This window comes from Martes martes, assembly GCF_963455335.1.
Source record: "Martes martes genome assembly, chromosome: 1".
Taxonomy (NCBI): Eukaryota; Metazoa; Chordata; class Mammalia; order Carnivora; family Mustelidae; genus Martes; species Martes martes.
In genome coordinates this window covers 37,494,584-37,516,276 of record NC_137888.1, presented here as the reverse complement: position 1 = coordinate 37,516,276, position 21,693 = coordinate 37,494,584, and the positions used below count along the sequence as shown (strand labels likewise).

At 34.4% G+C, this 21,693-nt stretch overlaps 1 protein-coding gene and 1 pseudogene across 8 annotated transcripts in view; one reads left to right on the top strand and one right to left on the bottom strand.

The window, feature by feature from the left end:
- CADM2 (cell adhesion molecule 2) overlaps positions 1 to 21,693 on the bottom strand; it is a gene marked incomplete at both ends in the record, with an annotated part of 1,059,071 nt that overhangs the window by 709,085 nt on the left and 328,293 nt on the right. The window lies entirely within an intron of this gene.
- LOC308349504 (large ribosomal subunit protein eL8-like) overlaps positions 5,635 to 21,693 on the top strand; it is a 121,614-nt pseudogene continuing 105,555 nt past the window's right edge. The window contains exon 1 of the transcript in view: positions 5,635 to 5,696. The product of the transcript in view is annotated as a large ribosomal subunit protein eL8-like (transcript). The remainder of the gene's footprint in view (positions 5,697 to 21,693) is intronic.

Below are 21,693 nucleotides of genomic sequence, written 5' to 3'. Positions count from 1 at the left end.
GGCCAGATAGTAACATATATATAGATATATATATGTTTTTTAAAGTCTTAAATTTGTCATAAGCACTTTTATTTTAAATCCTAAGGTTTCAACTTTTCTTAAAAAGAAAAACATACTGGGAGATATATATTTTTTTAACTCCTTTAAATAGTCCTGGGTCAAATATTATTAGATAAAAAAAAGAATTTTGAAATCATATTAAATATACCCACATTTTGGGTCAAACTGAAAAGATTTCCTTACTCACCTTTGAACTCTTTTCCTGCAACCTATTAGAACTGCCTTAGCATCCTAAAAATAAATGATTTCTATGCATTCAATTTTTGTCTTTTTAAAAATTTCAACATAGCCATTCTCATCATTTTATACAATCATACTGTCTAATATAAATTGACCTTTGCTCATGAAAAAAATGTGAAATTAATTTGATATTACTTGCGGTAGGAAACAAAAATATTTCTTACCATATAGCATTATAATTTTATGTAACTTTATTGTTATAAAATTTCAAGAGTTTTTTAAAAAATTTTTAATGGGTAATAAATTGGGATGTATTTATAAAGATATAATCTCTTGGGGACAAATCCAGGTATATTTTATATTTTCTACTTCAATTAAGTCATGTATTTATATAAGAAAAATGCATTGAGCAATGTAGAAGTGAATAAACAGAAAAATAAAATAGGTACACACCAGTGGTACCAGTGTGGCTAAAATAGTACAACAAAAATTTAATATGCATTTGCCCTTCAAGTACTTCTAAAACTTCATAAAAGTAAAAACATACAAAAGTTTAAACAGGTTAAAAAAAAAAACCAGAATAATATAAGGAAATATGTGATGTTATTGGAAGAGATGATAAGTGCTATGAGAGTTCAGAAGAGAAGGAGCCATTCATCCAGTTTAACACTTCTATTGTATAACAGAAAAAAATAGACTGAGAGGTTAGGTGAAGCAGCCAAGTTCACACTGGTGGTTAATGGCCCAAATATTTCTAGGTGATAAGGAGATCCTTGTGATTCCAGGCATCATAAAAAATTCCAGTAATTCTTTGAAAATGTAGGGTTTCTTTTATGTGAACCTGAAATAGAACTGCACTAGGAGTGACTTTATTTCTACCATATGTTAAAATAACTATATTATCCTTAAGATGAATTTAATCAGAACTGTGAGAATTGTGTTATCTCCTAAACAGCAGCCAAGGAAATTGATTTTTGTATTTTTCAAGATTAAGAAGAGCTGGTAAATATTACTGAGCAGAAAAACTAAACCTCTAATTCTTAAATATGTCTTATCATATTTTGTTCTAAAAGACCAATCTGAGAATGAATGTTGTCATTTGTTGTCACAAAATGTATTTTAAGGAAAATATGAAATTCTAAATGGTTTAAGGATGATTACTTGTAACATATGCAAATATATAAAAATAATATATTTGCATTAAAATATATTTTATATTAGTTATATAATATATGTAAAAATATATATACACACACAATTTGAAAATTTTAGAAAAATAAACATGTAAATTCATTTTTACAGCTACCTCAACAAAATACCACAAAATGGGTGGTTTAAATAATAGACGTTTGTTGTCACACAGTTCTGGAGGTTAGAAATCTGCAATCAAAGTGCCCACAGGGTTGGTTCCATCTAAGGATGGTATCTCTCCCTTTAGTTTGTAGATGACTACTTTCTCCCTGTGTCTCTTCACATGAAGTCTTCCTTCTGTGCCTGTATCTGTCTGTGTCCACATTTTCCTTTCTAAAATATCACAAGTCATATTAGATTAGAGCCCAGCCTGTTGATTGCATTTTATTTTTTTAAAGATTTTATTTATTTGACAGAGAGAGAGAGAGAGAGAGAAAGTACAAACAGAGGAAACAGCAGAGAGAAGGAGAGGGAGAAAGAGTTTCTCCACTGAGCAAGGAGCCTGATGTGGCATTTGATCCCAGGACCCTAGGATCATGACCTTAGCTGAAGGCAGATGCTTAACAGACTGAGCCACCCAGGTGCCCTGCTGACTGCATTTTAATTATGTCTGTAAAGGCTCTATCTCAAATATGGTCACAGTTGGAGATAATGGCGTTTAGGACTACAACGTATCTTTTTTTTGTTGGGGGGAGAGGATATAATTCAACCCATAAATCAGATTATGGTTCTATAAGGTTATAGTGTAATATAACATGAACATTTTTGTACCACTACAGAAATAATGGCAAATCAGTTTATATTTATCTATACAAACCTCCTAAAGAGGCTCTGTGTAAACCTAATATTTTCAAGTCATTCTATGTACTAAACATTTTAATCATTCGATTCAGATGTTCAAGGATCAAATTCCATTTGCTGATTTGAGCTTGCAATATCCAAAATTTAATCCTTTCATTTCAGAATTTGTAACACTTGAGGAAATCTCTGCGTTAAAATTGATTGATTTGGAGGAGAAAAGTCTATCATAATTTGGTCATCCTGCGCTATCCAGTGAAAACTGGAAATGTGGAAATAATCCAAAAGTTGTCATTGGCTATTCTGTGGACTTCAGGTCTTCTCAATTAGTATCAGAAAAACCCAGCAATGGTGTGGCAGTTTGATAGATCATGTTCAAGTTTTAATTTTAATTTCACCTTATACAAGCAAAGATGTACTTATTTACATTAAAATGATACCGACCTTTTCTTCCTAATCCATTTCCTCTAAATGTATATGTATATAATAGTATATATGAGATATAATAATATATGGTGTATATATGATATATATCTGTATATATAATACATATACACATATAGATCACAAAGGTCTTTCTTTTGTAAAGTATTTTTATTATTTATTTATTTGAGATAGAGAGTAAGAGAGAGACGAGAGAGAGCATAGCCTGGGTGGAGAGACCGAAGGAAAGAGAGAAAAGTAGACTCTCCACTGAGCAGGGAGCCTGACAATGGGCTGGATCCCAGGACCCCGGGATTATGCCCTGAGCTGAAGGCAGATGTTTAACCAACTGAGCCACATAGGTGCCCACAAAGGCAGTTTTATTGTTTAAAAGTCCTTAGGGTTTTTAAGCGGTTAGTTTGCTTTATTCTGTTTGTTTACAGTTTTAACCTGTTAGGCATACAGAGCCTTTTAGATTTGTATTCACACAAACTGCTAAGATTTCAGAGACATAACAGGTTCTAAGGGGCCAGTTACCTGTTACCAGGTAACCACAGAACGGCACTAACTCATTTGCAATAATTGACTAAAATGACAACTAGAAAGCAAATTTTATTCTTCAAGGATGTTGAAAGAAGTCTGACTAAAAAAACAATAATCAGAGATTCATCAAGCAAGCTAAAAAAAATTTCTATGTAACTTAATATGATGTCTAAGGTTTAGCTGTTAAAGTAAATTGAGGGTATGAGGAGGCAGGAGGGTCTGTGAGAATTGTTAAATTAGCCAAGAGGTCACTTTCAAATGGTTTTTTTTTTTTTACCAACTTTAGAATACAATTTTAATTATAATTATAAGATGACATAGGAATTACAGAAGAAACTGAGTAAAATCCATAAATAAAATTAGGGTTTGTGATATACCATCAATAGAAAATTAGGAAAAACACCTATTTTCATTGGTTTTAAATTAAGACCATAGGATGACATTTATATATGTTTGTATATATACACACATACACACACACACGCGCATATATACTATATATATGTATATATAGAGAGACACACACACACAAACACACGTACACACACATACACAGAGATGATTCCTTCTTTATTTAAGTCACATTTTAAAAGCATGAGATTTTAGAATTGTTTTAAGTGTAGAATTCTAAGCCATGAAAAAGCAATTCTTCTCGCCCATAGCAACTTGTTTAACTTTAGGTGAAAAGACAAAAGGAAACATTAGATTTCTGTGCCCTGAAATTATGAACAAAAGTATAAAATAACAGACATTTAGATGTCAATCCTAATACCCTGTTCCAGACATAAATCAATCTAATATTTTGCTGGAACTTTTTAATTATCCATTATTCCTTATTTCTCCTCACTTTCTGTGGTAATTGTATTAATACTACTAAAAGCTGTCAAATAACTTTAATTACCACTAGGACAATCCCACTAGATACTTGTATTTAAACAATGGTAAAATCACAACACTTTCAATGTTCAGATCTCCTAGGAACATGAGCCTATAGACAGACATAGGTTAACCATAGGCCTCTTTTTTGGGTTGGTGGTGAACAAGGTGGTGGTGGTTACTAACCATTTCATTAAGCTTTACAACTGAAAGAAACTAATATTTGGTATCTTTGTCAAATTAGCCAAACTTAAATTCATTGTCCAGAATCAAAAATTGATTTTAATTATTTTCTTTTTGATCATTGATATTATAGAATTTGCAAATATTGAAAACATATTCACATTTACTGACTTGACTTTCAAAATAGGTTTAATTTCTCATTTGCTTAATCATAATTAACTCAGGATATTTAACAAAATATTATGTACTGTTCCTAAAAGAAGTATACTAACGGCACATTTTCTATGAAAGACTGTTCAAGTTGGCCAGTCAGCATTTCCTTGGATACCTGCCATGTTCTGACCAATATAACCATTCTTAAGTAAAAACAGAAATAGAATTTCCATTTTCTTGTCTTTAAATTTCTTTTCAATTTCTCAGATAATTACACTTCACTAGATAAATAATGGAAGCTTTAGAATCACTTAAATAAACACAAAACACTTGAGATTAAGATTGCTTACTCAGATATTAAAACTGTCTCAATCTCTGGGAAATATTTGTCATGTTCTTTCAGACTTGAAACCCAGTTTGTTTGAAAAGGAGGAGGGATTGGAGGGAGTCAGAGAAATTTAAGAGAGGATATATTGTATTATTCCTACTTAAACTTTAGTTAACGCAGTAATAAATATTTATTATGTTTCAACATGAAGTCTGTGTTTTCATAAATCACTTTCTCACATGTTTACGTTTAGACTCAAATTCTAATTCTGTTATTTGCTTCTGGAAGCAAGATGTAAGCCCTGTGTCTCTTCTCTGAATCTCGATGCCGGCACCATCACTGGGACACAGTTATACTCAATAAATATTTGTTAAATGGAGGAATTTGAAAGGAATGGCAGAAATTGATTTTTAAAGTCAGGCATCTAATAGAAAATTAAGAGATAACCTACTCAAGGTAGACATTCACTATTAACTTCTCCATAGTCTGGAAAAATAATTAATTGCTTTGCAAAAACCACAAAGGAGAGAGTAGAAAGAAGATAAAATTTTACTCAAGAGGTCCCAGGGGAAAAGGAGAGGAAAGGGGGGAGGGAAGGAAGGAAAGGAGGACAGAAAGAAGAGAAGAAAAGGAAGAAGGAAGGAAGGAATGTGGGAAAGAAGGAAGGGAGGGAGGGAGAGAGAAGGAACAACTTTCTATAATATGATACATACTATTGGATATGAACCATTTGGTCAGAGCTGTGTTTAACATTCTCAAGCTTATCAACTCATTTAATTCTGAAAACTGGAGACGATTCTATGGAAGGGGTATTATTCCTTTTTATAGAAGAAGATCCTGAAGATCTAAAAGGTCACAAGACTTCCCATCCCCCTCATGGGAGCTCGTGACTGACCGTGATGCAGAACAGCCGGCACTACGGCCACCATTCTATCTTCCGTGTTGCTAGGCTCTTTTCCAGGTAAGAAAAACCATGCGAAGTTAAAACCTGCTGGCTCTGATTTTTAATTTTATGTAAACTCTGGCTCTGTGCAAAACCAGTGGCAGAGGGCAAGGTCTTGCGGAGCTCGCAGGAGAGAGCACGTTGAGATAAACTGAGCGCACAGTTAATTAATGGGAAATAAGACTAGGACACTGTTGCTGACTTCAAAGGCTAGACTTGATGTCCAATTTCTGTGGAAGCTGGGACGGTGGAACTAGGGAAAAAATGTTCACAGAGCGTTTTTAACTACAGAGATCTGCAAGTGTAAATTGGAGTAAAGCCAAGAGGAATATAAAATCATTTGTTAAGAGAACACAATAGAATTCTCTTTCCACAATACAATCGTGCCCATTTAAGATATGATGTCCAGGAGATATATTTTGGGGATTATAGTGAAAATAATCTAAGGAAAAATTATGTAAACAACAACTTGTCATATTTATAGAATATATTTATAGAATATTTATAGTATATATAGAGTACTGAGGAAGTGAAGTTTTACTCATGTTTAATTCACTAACATGTCTGAAAAAGTATGGATCAAAAAGCTATGATTTATTTTGGGTACTTCCCTCAAACTGTACACAGACTCCTGGTTAAAATTCAATATGACTGTATTTAACTGAATTGATACAACCATTAGGAAATGTGGAAGCAGTATAAGACCTTTGAGCTGAGAGTCCAAAAGTCCTATTTTTGACATTTAGTTCTGTTACTCAAGGGCTCTGTGACTTTGCCTAAGAGACTTTAATATTTTAGTCTCAGGCTCGTAAACCATTAGGAACACTAATGAGTATATATTTCTCATAAATAGAGAAATAACATTAAAATGCTTCGAAGAGTAAGGTCTTATACAAGTTTCTATTGTTTTTGTTATCTATTTATTGAGCAAATACTTCTTGAGTATTAATTTTTGTGCAATTTCTGTGACAGGCACAGCAGGTGGACAATAACCTAAAGTCCCTGCCCTCCCAGAACTGGCAGCTAATGGGAGATAGAAATACAGAGTTAATGTCTTTATTAGCAGCAACACAGCCAGTATTACTGACCATGTTCTGCATGCTGGGTACTGTGTTAGAGATTTCAGCTACATTAATTTCTGTCATGCTCTGAACAACCTTATTCTCTCAACTATCATACCCTTATATTGTCATATACAAGCTGTTATGGGAAGGATTGAAGCAAGGATTAAGTAAGGACTTCAGGAAGCCCTTAGTGACTTTTCTAGAGCTACCAATATATATAATAGTCATAAATATATTAAAACTATAATATATATATAATTCATATGTATATATAATTAGAATTAAATGCTATCAAATAAGTCTTGTTAAGTAAAGTCTTAGAAATCTCTTTGAATTTAGTCAAAAAGAAGTTGTTGATAATCTTCATGAGATACTTTCAGAGGAATGGGTTTGGAGGTAGTAAAGAGAAATATCCACTAAAAGGAAAACTATTTTTCTCTACTCCCTACTCACATTTTTTATATCAAATGTGTGTATTTTTTTCCCCACACCAACCAACTCTCCAACTCTTCAGAGTTGGACAACTGGGTGCCTACAACTCCATTCTGAAACTATCTACCCAGAGTTAGCACAGATTCTACCGCTTAAGGGCCCAGTCCCACAAAACTGTCCCCCATTTCAGATGTCAATCACAGATCTGAGCCTCCTGTACTTCTTACTGACCAGCTGTAAACTGGAGTTCACTGTGGTCCCATCCTCAGTGTTGGATAATTTTTTTTTAAAGATTTTATTTATTTATTTGAGAGAGAATGAGTGAGAGAGAGCATGAGAGAGGAGAAGGTCAGAGGGAGAAGCGGACTCCCCAAGGAGCTGGGAGCCTGATGCGGGACTCGATCCTGGAAGTCCAGGATCATGACCTGAGCCAAAGGCAGTCGCTCAACCAACTAAGCCACCCAGGCGCCCCTCAGTGTTGGATAATTTGATAGAAGGGCTCACAGAACTCACATATGTGCTTTATTTACTATTAGCAATTTACTATAAAGGATACAACTCATTAACAGCAAAAAATGGATATTGGTAAGTATGTTGGTAAGAGTGTGGAGCTTCCATGACCTCTCCAGTGGTACCACCTTTTCAGCATCTTAATGTGTTCAGCAAACTGGAAGGTCTCCAGACCTCTTCGTTAAGGTTTTTATGTTTTGTTTTGTTTTGTTTTAATGGAGGTTCCATTATGGAGGCTATGATTGCTTAAGTCATTAGCCATTGATGATTAACACAATGCTCAGTTTGGCTCCCCTCCCAACAGGTCAGATGTGAGGCTTAAAGCTCCAACCTTCTAAATACATGATTGATTCTTCTGGCAACCAATTCCCATCCTCTAAAGCTCATTTCATAAACTCAGGTATGTTTGAAAGGGGCTAATTATCAATAACAAAAGATGTTCCTTTTGCCCCTATCCCAACCCCATTCAGGAAATTCCAAGTGTTTTGGAAGCTTTGTGCCAGAAATGGGGATGAAGACTACATTTATATTTCTTTTTCTATCAGAGGTAGAAATGGAATCACATTTCAGAGTGAGTTGCAAGTGAGGAATTGAAGACAACTATAAACTTTTCAAAATTTTGGGTGCTATGGGGAATCAGGATTAGAAAGTCTAAGAGGACTGAAAGGAAAAGGGAGCATTGTTTTTTCCAAATTGTCTGAAGTGTAGAGTGGGCAGGACCAACCCATGGACTTGGAGAAGCTCATGCAGAGGTAAAATATCACAATGAGAGAATAATGACAATAGTTATCTTTGGAGTCAGTTTTGACTTGTTGGGCTTCCAAGAGTGTCTGCATATGCAGGTCAATTCATGTCTTTTTTTCAGGATTATTCTTAATTGAGTAAACATGAAATTCTCATCCCATCCTAGAGCTTCTTGTCTCTATATCCTGGGAAGGCCATAATCTCTGTCCTGGATCTGGGCTCCTTCTGGATATTCATATCATCAAAATGAGTCTTGGTGATTAGTCTTGAAGGCCCTTTTCAAGTGCTCAGTCTGAAGACAGATTTCTTTATAATGGAAAGAAATACAGAAAATATATTTTTTTTAAATCCGAGGATGTCAGATGTATGTGTGTGTGTGTGTGTGTGTGTGTATAAATATATATATATATATTGATTTCTGTTCTGTGTGTATATATATATATATTGATTTCTGTTCTGTATATATGCATACACAGAACAGAAATCAATATACTACTTTCTTCATTAGTTTTGCATACTTATCTATTTACACTTTCAGAATGGACATTTCTACTAACAATTTCCTGAGCCTGGTGACAATTCATGAAAGGATTGCAGCATTATGAGCAAATACTTTGTGTCATCAGGCTGCCAACAGGTAAAAATGAAACACTTTTCACCAAAGGTGTAGACTCCTTGTGAAGAGCATTACAGCCCGTGAATCAGATAACATTCCTCTGCACGAGACATGTGTTCAAGTGCAGAGGTTGAAATCCAGGCCTTCAGTTTGTGTGGACAGATGAAGACATGACTAAAAGATGATGACAATGAAACTGACATCTTGAGGAAAAAAATAACAGGACACACTATCTAAAACAGGAGAGGCAAAGTGGGGCATTTTAGAGATTAATAATTTTTTACATAATGTTGAATGTATTCTTGTATCATTATCAAGATTACAGAAACTTGAAGGGAGATATTTATATTGTATTGCAAGTATTAGGCATTTTGAGATGTACTTTGACCCTTAGGTAAATAAGGCACTTCCATATAGCATTATTTAAAGTTTCATTTAGTACCCTGGAGATAAATGTATTATAAAAATTCTGGTATTTCTATTCACTGGGCATATATGTAAATAGCATTTTTATGCATGGGCAAAATTTACCATATTTATTCTAGTTTATCAAATAATACATAGGATTTAAGATAAATGCATTATATAAAATGCTACTCTCTGCTCTATATGTGAAAAAGGTAACAGACCAAATACAAATTATTTGGTTTAAAAATATATAGTATTTATATAATGAGATCAAAATGTAAGACTTTTATATTTTATTTAGTACTTATTATTCTGTGATGTATCTCTTTAGGCTTCGTTTCCTCTTAATTCTGGAAAACAGCATTCCTTATTCACGTACTGACTGATCAAAGACTCAGATATAGTGCAGCTCAGATTAGAAAAACAGATCTTGAGATTCATAAGCCCAATTTGTGAAAAATTAATAAGGTCAAATCATATTGTTTTCAATATTTTCTTGGAGAAAACATGAAAAATGAAATTGAGGACAACATAGTATTTCATATAACTTTTAAAAGGAAAGTAATATTTTAAATTAATGGATACCTCGTCTATAGTACTAGTTAAAATAAATTATAAATATATTTTAAACAATACAGTTTTCTTGTATGTGATTTAATTAAAAATTATTTCACTTAAAATGCAAGTTTTATCCTCTAAAACTGTACCTCTGAAATTTCTGAACTGCAATGGCATTATAACAGATGTGGGTAGAATTTAAAAGTAATCAAACTGGAGTAAATCACCACTGTGGGAAATTTCATTTCTAGTTTCAATATACTTCCTTTTAGAGATATAGACCATGATAACTGGTATCTGCAATACAGTAATCGATGTGATAAGATCCTGGAAAGTATTATGAATTAAAAATAAATGAACTAGACCCCAAAAGGAAGTTACAGAAAACAAAATAACTGCTTTATCAGCACTAGAGCAAGCTACATTACTGAGGGATTGCTGACATTGGAAAAGATAAGGCATTAATACTTAAAGGGAAGTGTGTCAATATATTTTATTACTTTTGTCTCAAGATAATGCATGTTGAATTCTGAAACTAGAGTGGGCAAAGTGGAAGTCTGTGGGCCTGTTGTGTGTCTGCTCCATTGTCAAGACTGTCTCCTTGCACCAAACTGATGTCAGGGTACCAGTGCTCGTGGCTACAGAAATCATGCTATGGATACTGCCTGCAGAGAGAAAGCTTTCCTGCTGTAGCTCGTGTTCCATGAAAACCACCACGTATCTATGAAATGCCAGTCAGTTTCAAATCACAGAGAATACTGTAGAAAAAGGAGATTCGTGTTTTTGCTTTGCTTTTATAGTAAACAGAGCATATTTTTTACTATTCAATTTCATCAGCACGTGATCCAAACACTCCAGAACAGGGTTTCTTGACCATGGCGCTGTTGACATTATGGACCAGATAATTATTTATCGTGGGGAGGCTCCCTGTTCATTGAAGGATGGTTAGCAGCATCCCTGGGATGCAGATATTCCTGCACCCAAGTTACGGGGGAAAAAAAAAAAAAAAGTCTCTAGACCCTTGCAGACAAAATTGCCCCCGTTAAGAACCACTGTTCTAGAGTAATTATTTTAGGTATATAAATATAATAGAATTTTATATTGATGAATTTTGACCTCTAGCTCATATCTATCAAAAGATTTTACTAGACCTCATTTAAGGGACTGAAGAGGCATAAATGACCGAATGAGAGCATATTTGATATACTATAATAGATACGACTTTTGATCCATTATCAGAAATTTTGTTTTAAAGATTTTATTTATTTGAGAGACACAGAGAGAGAACGGGAGTGGGGGGGAGAGTTAGAGGGGGAGGGAGAAGCAGACTTCCCCTGAACAGGGAGCCTGATGCGGGTTTGGATCCCAGGACCCCCGGATCATGATCTTAGCTGAAGACAGATGCTTAACTGACTGAGTCACCCAGGCTCCTCCATTATCAGGATTTCTAATACAACATCTGTCTTCATAGCATGTCTGTAGCCTATTTTTTTTAAAGGTTTTTTAATTTGCCTTTAACTTTAAAACCTATTTTGAAAAAGAACATCTGAGTTGCTCCTTTAAATTTTATTGTCTCATAAAACACACTATTTGAAAGAAGTCACAGTTTAACCATGTAATCTAGTTAAGAGCCCTGAAGTTGCTACTTTAATAAGTGAATATTATTCATTTAGTTGAATGAAATATAACATTAAATTATTTCACATTATTAGAAAGGGAACCTAATGATGGACACTTTAATGAAAACTTACAGATGATGCCCTTCCTTGCTGAAATAGCACCCTGAATCATGGTCTGTCTGACTCAATACCATTTCATTATTCATAGCATTTTCTAAATGTTCTAAGTCACAGTTTTAAAATTTAAATAAAATAAGGGTGTTCTTTTAGTTCAATTTTAATTTTAAAAAATAGTCACATATAAAGGAGATTCTGGAGATATACTATATTTTGAACTTCATTTTTACTGATAAGAAATCTACTGTTAGTTTAACTTGTTTTTTTAAGTAATTCACCCTTATTCTCTGGTTACTTTTAGTTTTTTTTTTTTTTTTTTTTTTTTTTCCTGCAATTTTACTACAATAGAGCTAGGGTTTTACTACAATGAATTTAGGGTTTGTTTTTATTTATTCCGTTCAGGATCAAGAGCATCTTCAAATTTAAGATTCATATATCTTCTTTTTTATAATTCTGGAACTGTATTTGCCCTTATCTGAAAATATTCTCTCTCCTTCATTGTCTTTCTTCTCTTTGCACTGCTTCATTTTATCATTCATCTGTCTTTGTATTTACCCTTCTTTATTCTTCAGGGTTGCACCTTCGTAATTTCTACTATCTTTCAGTTTACTTATCTATCTACTCTTGTTCTGCAAGCTACTGTTTAATCCATAGTTTAAAATTTAACATCAATGTCTACATATTAAAATCTAGAAGATATGATTTCAAGTCTGGCTTTTAAAATTATCTCTTGGGGCACCTGGGTGGCTCAGTGGGTCAAGCATCTGTCTTCACTCAGGTCATGATCTTGGGGAACTCACGAGTTGTCCCAACTCACAAGTTGTTATCTAACTGTAAGCAGAAATAAACAACAATTGATATAACAAAAGATTATGCTGACAGTAAGTCATTTCAGCTTTTATAAAATTTCAACTTAACTTAAATAAGTTAATTTCAGACAAAACAAAGAGTAAAATAATACAAGTCTTATGTGTCTCTGTCTCGATTTTACTAATCTCTCCAGACATCAGTTTTCCTCATCTGAAAGTTTCCTTCAAATATTTCATGTCTGTGCTTTGAAAAATATACAACTAAATTCCCTGTATTCAACTTGGAATATATATTTTTTAAAAATATATTTCCTTCACAGTAAATATCATTGAAACATGCATTTCTGCAATATATGTATATGCTGAGTTGTGATTAAATCGCAAAGCATAATCACAGGTTAGCTACAGAAGTATTCTAATCCTCTGTTTAGTATGCAGCTGAAAGGAGGGACTGGCTGAGCACTGTCAGTAACAAAGACGTCAGTGTTTTATTTCCTCTGCTTTAGTAAGCACTTCAGAATCTGCATTTTGAGTGCTTTTGTGAAACATTGTTTTTCCCTTCTCTTGTCAGATAGATTCACGTAATATATTATGATGGTTTATAATGCCTCTTGGCCTTTATTATAATTAAGTGTATTCCACTTGTTATCTATCTATTTATTTATTTATTTGAGGGTTGGGAGGGGCAGAGGGAGAGGGAGAGAGAGGAAAAAAGAGAATCTTAAGCAGGCTTCCCGCCCAGGGTGGAGCCCCACACAGGGCTCGACCTCATAACCCTGAGATCATGACCTGGGCTAAAATCAAGAGTCAGACACTTAACCAACTGAGCCATCCAGGCGTCCCTCCTCTGTTATTTCAGTCACTTAATTTTAAACTTATGTGCCAAAAAAAGTTAAGTTTTAGATCTATGTGTTTAAATAAAGAAGGAAGGGATGCTTCATGTAACAGTGAACGGAGTTGCAATAACCCAGTCTCCATTTCACTCATATAGAAGGGCTACAGAAAATATAGCAAGCATAACAATAGTAACTTAATACAGCCAATCTCAAAAGAAAATAAGAGAAATCTCCAGGTGGCAAAACAAAGCAAGAAATCAAACCTAGAGAGTTAGGGCACAGTCTAAGGCCTCAAGAGTCTAGATGTGTATTTCACTAACTTATGGTGGCTACAGGCTATGCATTGGAGGAGAGATGCTAAGACACATGTAGGTGGCAGAGCTGTGAGTCAGGATGAAATGCGTAGATGAAATAGATTTCTGAGTAAATCTGGGACCCTGTGAGAACCCCTATATCCATAAAGATAAGATTAAAAAAATACTGCTGTCAGGAAGATGTTTATCTGCTTTACTGGATTTCTGAGAGTTTAAAAAAAAAAAAAAACAACCAAACTATTCTTTTTGATAAGTAACAATCAAAATACAGCAAGCATGTGCGTGGTTTTCTGAACCATTATCATCTGCTAGGTATAAGAAACATAAACTAATACAACAACACAGCACCTCATCTGGAACTAGGGAACTCCCTGGGGGCCTGGCAGGTATATATTTTGTAAGGAAGTGCTATGACCCTCTTGGAATGAAACTCTCATGTGAGAAAAATAAATTAAACATAGATTAATAACAATGTATAAACCCCATGAAGGAAAACAGGCCAACAAAGCATACGGAATAATTAGCATAGCACAGACATCTGGTAACACAAAAATGGGAGATGGTAAAATAAGGATGTTTCATATCAAACACATAATTGAAGTTTTAAAAGGATTGAGAGGTAATTTTTTATTTTATCTATTTGAGAGCGAGACAGAGAGAGCACAAGCTGGGGGAGGGACCGAAGGACAAGAAGACCCTTGCTGAATGTGGACCCCACCTGGGCCTGCGAGTCCTTCTTTCCAGTATCTTCCTTTCTGATGTGTCCTTAATATATACACATATAATGCTCTTCTTTAAAAAACGTTCCTTAGTATGTCAGGATTTAGTTATTTAAGGGGAAGAATGTTTTAAGTTGCTAATATATTGTCAAAATTCCCCCAAACCATAGCTTTCTTAATGAAAGAAATTCTGATCTTAAATAAAATGAATGAATTGAATGCTGTGTCATGGTTGATAAGTACATGCCCAGAACTCACAGTGTTTCCTCACTTCATACTTAAAAAATGAATTTGTTGTTCATATTTGGAATTTAAGATATTTAATATTAGACCTGATGGTAAAAATTATTTATACCTGAGTAGCAGCTGTTTTTACAACCGGCCAAAAAAGCCACATACAGCCTCAATAATTTACCACCTCCTCAGTATTCCCAACTTTTTTTTTACACTTCAGGCATGTTCTTTATTATTTCTTTTTGCTTTTTCAAATTTTGTTTTTCTTATAGTGATTGTTATAAGTTGAATTGTGTCCCACAAAAACATATGTTGATGTCTAAACCCACTACTTGCTGAATGCAACCTAATTAATAAATAGGGCTGTGGTTGATGTGACTGCTTAAGATGAAGCCATACTGGAGTAAGGCAGACCCTTAATCTATTATGACTGGTGTCCATATAAGAGAAAAGAGTGCCAGGTGAAAGCAGAGACATACAAGACAACCATTTAATAAATAAGGAGGAAGAGAAAGGATAGATGCTCTTATAAGCCAAAGGACACTTGGGGCTGCCAGAAACTGGAGAGGCAGGAGGATCCTCCTTTAAATCTTTAGAGGGAACATGGTCCAGCCAACACCACGATTTCAGAGTTCTAGCACCCAGAATTCTAAGAGAATAAATTTCTGGTGTCGTAAGCCATCCAGGTTTAGAGAAAAGTAAAAATTGTGTTGTATGCCTGTCTATATCTGGAGAAATACGCACAGTACCATTTATTTTCTTTTTTTGTTTTTGTTTTTTGGCTCCCATAGACATTTGCTTTTACAATTGCCATTCTTAAACCCAGCGGGCTTTACCTCGGAGTTCAAATTTATTTATTTATCAAAGATAAAAATTTCCCAAAAGATAATAATGCATTTCTTCATTGAGAGACATTGTTAAAGGAACAGAATTGCTAAATAAGAAAAAAAGGAACAGAATTGCTAAAGTAAGTATAAATATATCTTACATCTGAAAAGAAATTAAGCATTCATCAGGGAATTACATCTATTACCTTATTTGACCTTATCTGATCTTTTCAACAATCATAGATATTAAGTGGGTCAGGTAGCAATTTTCCTGTGTTTTAGATAAGAATACTAAGTTTTTGTTAACACAGCTAATAAGTGGCACACTTTAGATAGAAAGAATATCAGTTGTTGATATACGGGGAGTGGTTTTTAACATGGAAAACTATTTTGTCCAATTTTATTAAGTAGAAAATTGAAACACTGCAGCTCTCTGCAAGGAAAAAAAAAAAAAAAACTTGCATCAAGCAACATAGGCCACTAAGCACATGGTTAAAAATGCTTCTCGAACAACAGGAAAAGTTTCAGTTTCCTTCTTTGTGGTATTTGAACAATAAGACAGTGAAAGAGGAAGAAAACAGTGAAAAGCAGGGTAACTGATGAATTAAGAAGACACACACAAAGCAAATTCAAATTATAACTATTTGATCCTACACATATTGCATTTTGTAAACAATCATCTTAAGAGAGTCATAGAGCCAAAAGAGAATAGTTATCTATTACCCCATGATTCATAAAGAACTGCTTCCCATCAATGTGACTTTTTTTTTTTTTTTTGTATGTGTACAAAATACGAGGGCTCATGTGTAAAGGGACATAAAGGCAGGATTTGAGTCGACCAGTGACTGCAATTGTGTAATCATCTGCCGGTCTGGTTACTGGGTGCCACTGACTGCCTGGACAGTAGATCCCGTTTCCTTTGCTCAAGATTTCAGGAGCCTGGGACACATGGGACACCTGGGACACCTGGGTGGCTCAGTCATTAAGCATCTGCCTTTGGCTTAGGTCATGATCCCAGAGTCATGGGACTGAACCCTGCACTGGGCTCCCTCTGCTCTGTGAGAAGCCCGCTTTTCCTTCTCCCACTCCCTGCTTGTGTTCCCTCTCCCACTGTGTCTTTCATAAATAAATGAAATCTTTAAAAAGAAAAAAAGGTTGCAGGAGACTATTATTTATTCTTGAGAAAAAGACATAGCTCACGAAAGGAAGTGAACTAAAGATTTGGTATCTACAGAGAATCTTTTACCTTCATCCTTTAAGAGGAGAAGAAACAAAAACAAGAGCAGTAACTCTGGAAATAGTTACTAACAATAGAAGCATTGTAATGTTTTTAGTATTTTTAAATTTGCTTTAAAAAGTTTTAGTAAAGTGGCTTGCAGGAAAGCTGGTATAAAAATAAATGGAGCTCAACTTTGGATCCAACAAATCAGATTTCCTATGAGTTACATGCATATCATTTACTGATGGCAGAGAGTAACCACTGCATTCTCTCTTCCACTATCCATCAGTTTTTAGAAGTATTAGAGGTTTCACAGACAGCCACTTGCCTGGAGAGAAAGCCAGGCTCTCCTCATTAGCACACGGTAGTGATCCACAGGGTAGCCAGCATTTGATTATTAATATGAACTGTTTGGGCCATTAGCTGTCGCCTCTTTCAAAAACTTGTGTGGTGATGTTTAGCTTTGGACTTTCTTCCCTGCTGTCAAATTTAGTTAAAGTGTGCCTTTGGGATCAAATGTTGTAAGGGGAAATGCACAGTGGAGCCATTTCATAAGTCTTCCTCCTGTAGGAATCCTGGTTGAAAACTAAATTAATACTTAATATATAATATTTTGTACTAGCTTCATAGCTCCTTAAACCTTAGGATAGAGACAATATTTATTAATAATGCCCTGAGGTTTAGAGTCAGTGTGTACTCTTTTAATTCATTTTATCTCTTTTGAAATAGCAGTTGCTGTAAATTGATTTATTCCACATTGGTGTTTGAAGTTGCTGTCAGAGAACTGATTTTATTTTATTTTACTTCATTTTATTTTTTGGTAATTATATTAATTCTAGTTTTCTGTTAGATTTTTACAGTAAGCATTAATAAAGTAAACTTGGAAAACATATTAATGTATCTTTTGCTACTAATAATCAACATAAGCATTCCAAATAGAGAATCATACCTTTAGAAACACATTCCTATGAGTAACTCATGGTACATAAAATGATACCAAATTATGCCTCATCATGTTAACACATTCCCATTTTACAGAAAGCAAGAATGAAAGATCTGGAATTGGAAAGATTCAGTTTCTTCAATGTCTAGTCTATTAATGCCTTTCATAGCTCAGGATGTATATAAATACTGTCACCCTATCTCTGCCACATAGAACAACAAAATATTAGTTTACATTTTGATATTGAAAATGACATTCTATTTAATTAATTTAATTTTATTTATTTTTTAAAAATATTTTATTTATTTATTTGACAGAGAGAGACAACAAGAGAGGGAGCACAAGCAGCAGGGAGGGGGAACCAGGCGCCCCACTGACCAGGACCCTAGGATCATAGGCAGATGCTTGATGGAATAAGCCTCCACGGTGCCCCTATTTAATTAATTTTAAATTGCTTTATCAATCTTTTAAAACTATCACCATAAGTAAGTCATAAGTCATTGATATTTAGGAAAGAAATATGGTCCTTTTTGTGAGGTGCTTCAATGAGTTATTGGCATTTAACCAATTGCAACCAATAAAGAGATGATTCAAAGTCCCAAGACTGGATCCTCAGTTTTGAAAGCTGAATTTCATGCAGAATGTTGTCTCTAATAGACATATGAATGTTTAATGGATGAATAAAAAGAGAGGTATCTAGAATAAGAATTCACACTCTAGAACAGAGTTCTCTGTGTCTTAGTGTCCTCTGTTGAACAAAATATCATGGTACCTACTCTGATGGAGTATAAACCCTTCTTGCCTAAAATGCTGAACCACAACTACATAGTCAGGTTTGTGAAACTTTTATTGCTTTATAAATCCACAACTCTTTCCTGCTGGAGTTTGTTGTGATTTCAGATCTGTTGAAAACATTTAGGTCTCAATGACTTTGGAATTTTGCTTGAAGGAAAAAAAAAAAATTCCATATAGTATTACCTTCCATTTTGCTTTGTGGGGAGATTTGTGATGACCCAAAATATAGCAAAAAGGTTTTGTTTTAGGAAGTAGAGGGCCAAATCTGTTCATAAGTCCTAATTTTGAAACAAAAATAATTATAATGTTAATGTATCCAAAGGAAACTATGCATGCCAGTTATTCCCACTTTTAAATGAATAGAGTTAAAAGCAGAACATACTTAAAATCTAACTTTTTTAGATTAACCAACGACTGAGTCCTATTATTAATGGTATTCAATCAAAAATGCCTATCAGTAAACATAACTTCTGTAGATACTTGGTTTAAGTAATTTATGCATATGCCTATTATTAGAAATTGCTGGGGGAAGAAAATTCATGGCCACCTGATACTGACAAAGTTATTTCTTTAGGATGTTCCTGTCTGCTGACAGTTCTGGCTGATGCTTGGTAGTATTTTCCAGTCTGCAGAATAATCATTTGCTCATGTTATTGGCCTCCAACATAGTTTAGAAGCACTCACTTTTCTCATAGACTCACTAAAATCCCTTCATTATGAGAATATTTCAAACTCTACCATAAAGAACATGTATTTTTTATAATCTAATAGAGAAAACCTAGTTCTCCTGGCTCCCCCATTTCCATGATGAAAAGAACAGGATCTGAGAAAGAAGAAGTGATATTAATACTTCTGAGCATCCCTCCATGCTTTGAGAGGGCCATCATTGGGTCCCACAGTGCCGCTAAAGGGAACAGAACAGGCAGTATATTTTAGAAAGTAAGCATAAAGGACCGACAGAAGGTTAAGTTGACCTGTTTTCTCATATACTCTTCAGCTTTTCAAAAATTATTTGCTCCAAGTTTTACAAGCTTTTATATCAACGTTCAAGGGACTCCTTTGCCTATAGTAATGCAGTAGCAACTATTAATGTCAGATTCTACCATGTATGAAAATGACCTTGATTATACCAATGAATTTAACAGGGAAAAGGTCTTGAGTATGACAGTGGATGCCCGAATGCTTGTATTATGGCTAAGTGTAACACATGCCTTTCACAATATCTTTTAAAACATTGTGCAGGCCGAACAACAAAGGTCTGCCAATTTGCAACTTCCAGTTTACATGATGTGACTTGAAAGAAAACTGTAAAGCTCTCTGCCCTCCAAAGGTTTCGTGCCCAGAAATTTTATCATCCGCAATACATCCCTTTTTCTCCCTCAGAGGTAATCTTTCTACATGCAAATATTTCCTACTAGGGTAACATTTTAAGTTTGAAACTGGAAAGGGAGAATGAATTTATTGGTTTTCATCCTTTCCTGATGATGGATCATCAGCTACTGCTGGTAACATTTTTTTTAGAACTGTACATGTTGAAAGGAATCTTCTATTTATTATTAAAGCCCTTTCTGCTTCCCAAAAGGATGAAGTATTTTAAAGCAAAGCAACAGACATACTAAAATCATTAAACTTAGCTCTAAGAAGAATTTATAACAAGAGACTTTGTCTAAGGGACATTAAACTCTAAAATAGAGAATATCTTCAATAGCTGTTTTTACAAAAAGAGCAGAGGCATTCTTTATACAGCCATTTCTTGTACTGACCTTTGATAAGAAGCCATGGGCATGATGCCAAATCATAGTTTCTGTGAAAGCATTTCTGAAGGGGGCTAAAGTAATACAGTCCTGGTATGTACCATTCTGATGATCTGACTGGATGCAAGGATAAACCTAGAGTATCTAGAGAGAAGAATGGTTGACATGTCCAGAGGCTGCCGACTCCTCTAGAATTTCAATTCAGTCAGTTATCAGATCATTGCAAATTGAGACTTCTATTCGGCATTAACATGTTTTCTCTGTGTCATACATTCCTAGAAACCCATACAATGAAAGCAGTGACACAACGATAAAAATAATGATAGCCATCATTAAATGAGAGTTTGCTATGTCCTGAGACCTGTGCTAATTAATTTACACTATCTATTGAAGGCTCACAATAACATCATGAAGTAGGTACTTTTCAAGTTATGCCCTCATTCCAAAGAAGAAATTGTAGCTTATAGAGAGGTTAGGTGAATTAATTGCACATACTTTTCCACATAGTAAGTTTGAAAGTTGGAATTTGAATCCAAGTGTACTCCCTCCAGATTCTAGGAGCCTACTATACATAAACTTATGTTTTATAATAAGCTTTTAGACAGTGTAATTATAGGTGGAAAAGTCGTCCCTTTGTTACCAACTAAAATCATTTAGCTTATGTTCTCGTGAGGCTGAAGATTCACCTGATCTCTTCGTGGGAGTAAGCTTCAAGAATTACTTTCAGACAGAGTCACAATTTTCAAAACCCAGCTTGGATCTACCCTAATTGAAATGGAAGTTTGGCTCCTCAGACCAGTTCATTTTGAGAACTAACCTGAGGTATTTGAAGGAAGGGACTTCATCAGTATCTTTTGAAATTTGTCAATAAATGCTTGTTAAATGATGACAAAAGTAATTTTGTCCTACACTCTAATGCTTGTTGAGAATATTCTTGTATTACTGTAGTAAGAAAGGAAGCCTTAGAGATATAGTTACTGATCTTATTTGGTATGGAAATGGATATGTGTATAAGTAATCTAAGAATTGGGTTACGTTACTGAGTAAATACATTATAAAAGTTGTATGTGTAGGTGGAGGCTGGCTAGGACACAATTTTGTTTCATTTTCTGGAAAACCATTTCCTACCCTTACCCTTTCCTATCTAATTCTACAAGTGATACTGGAAGGAGGGCTCTGAAAGAAAATGAACATCTTGCTGTCTATATTGATTAATGGCTCTATAGAATTTAATAATTGAGCGGTAGATCCTATAGAAAGTTCTCTCTTTGAGAGCATACATTAGGTAGTTAAGCTCAATAATAGGACTGTTGTACTTTGAAAGGACTTCCTGAGATCCTTCAGAAATTTAAATTGATATATGTTGTTTGGTACTACTTGAGGTGAAGAGAGTATCAGTATACTAGGGAGCAAAAATAAGACTTGTAGGTTTGTAACTCATGGGAAAACATGTATTTAAAAAAAAAACTGAATCTGTGAGAAAATACTCAGAAAATT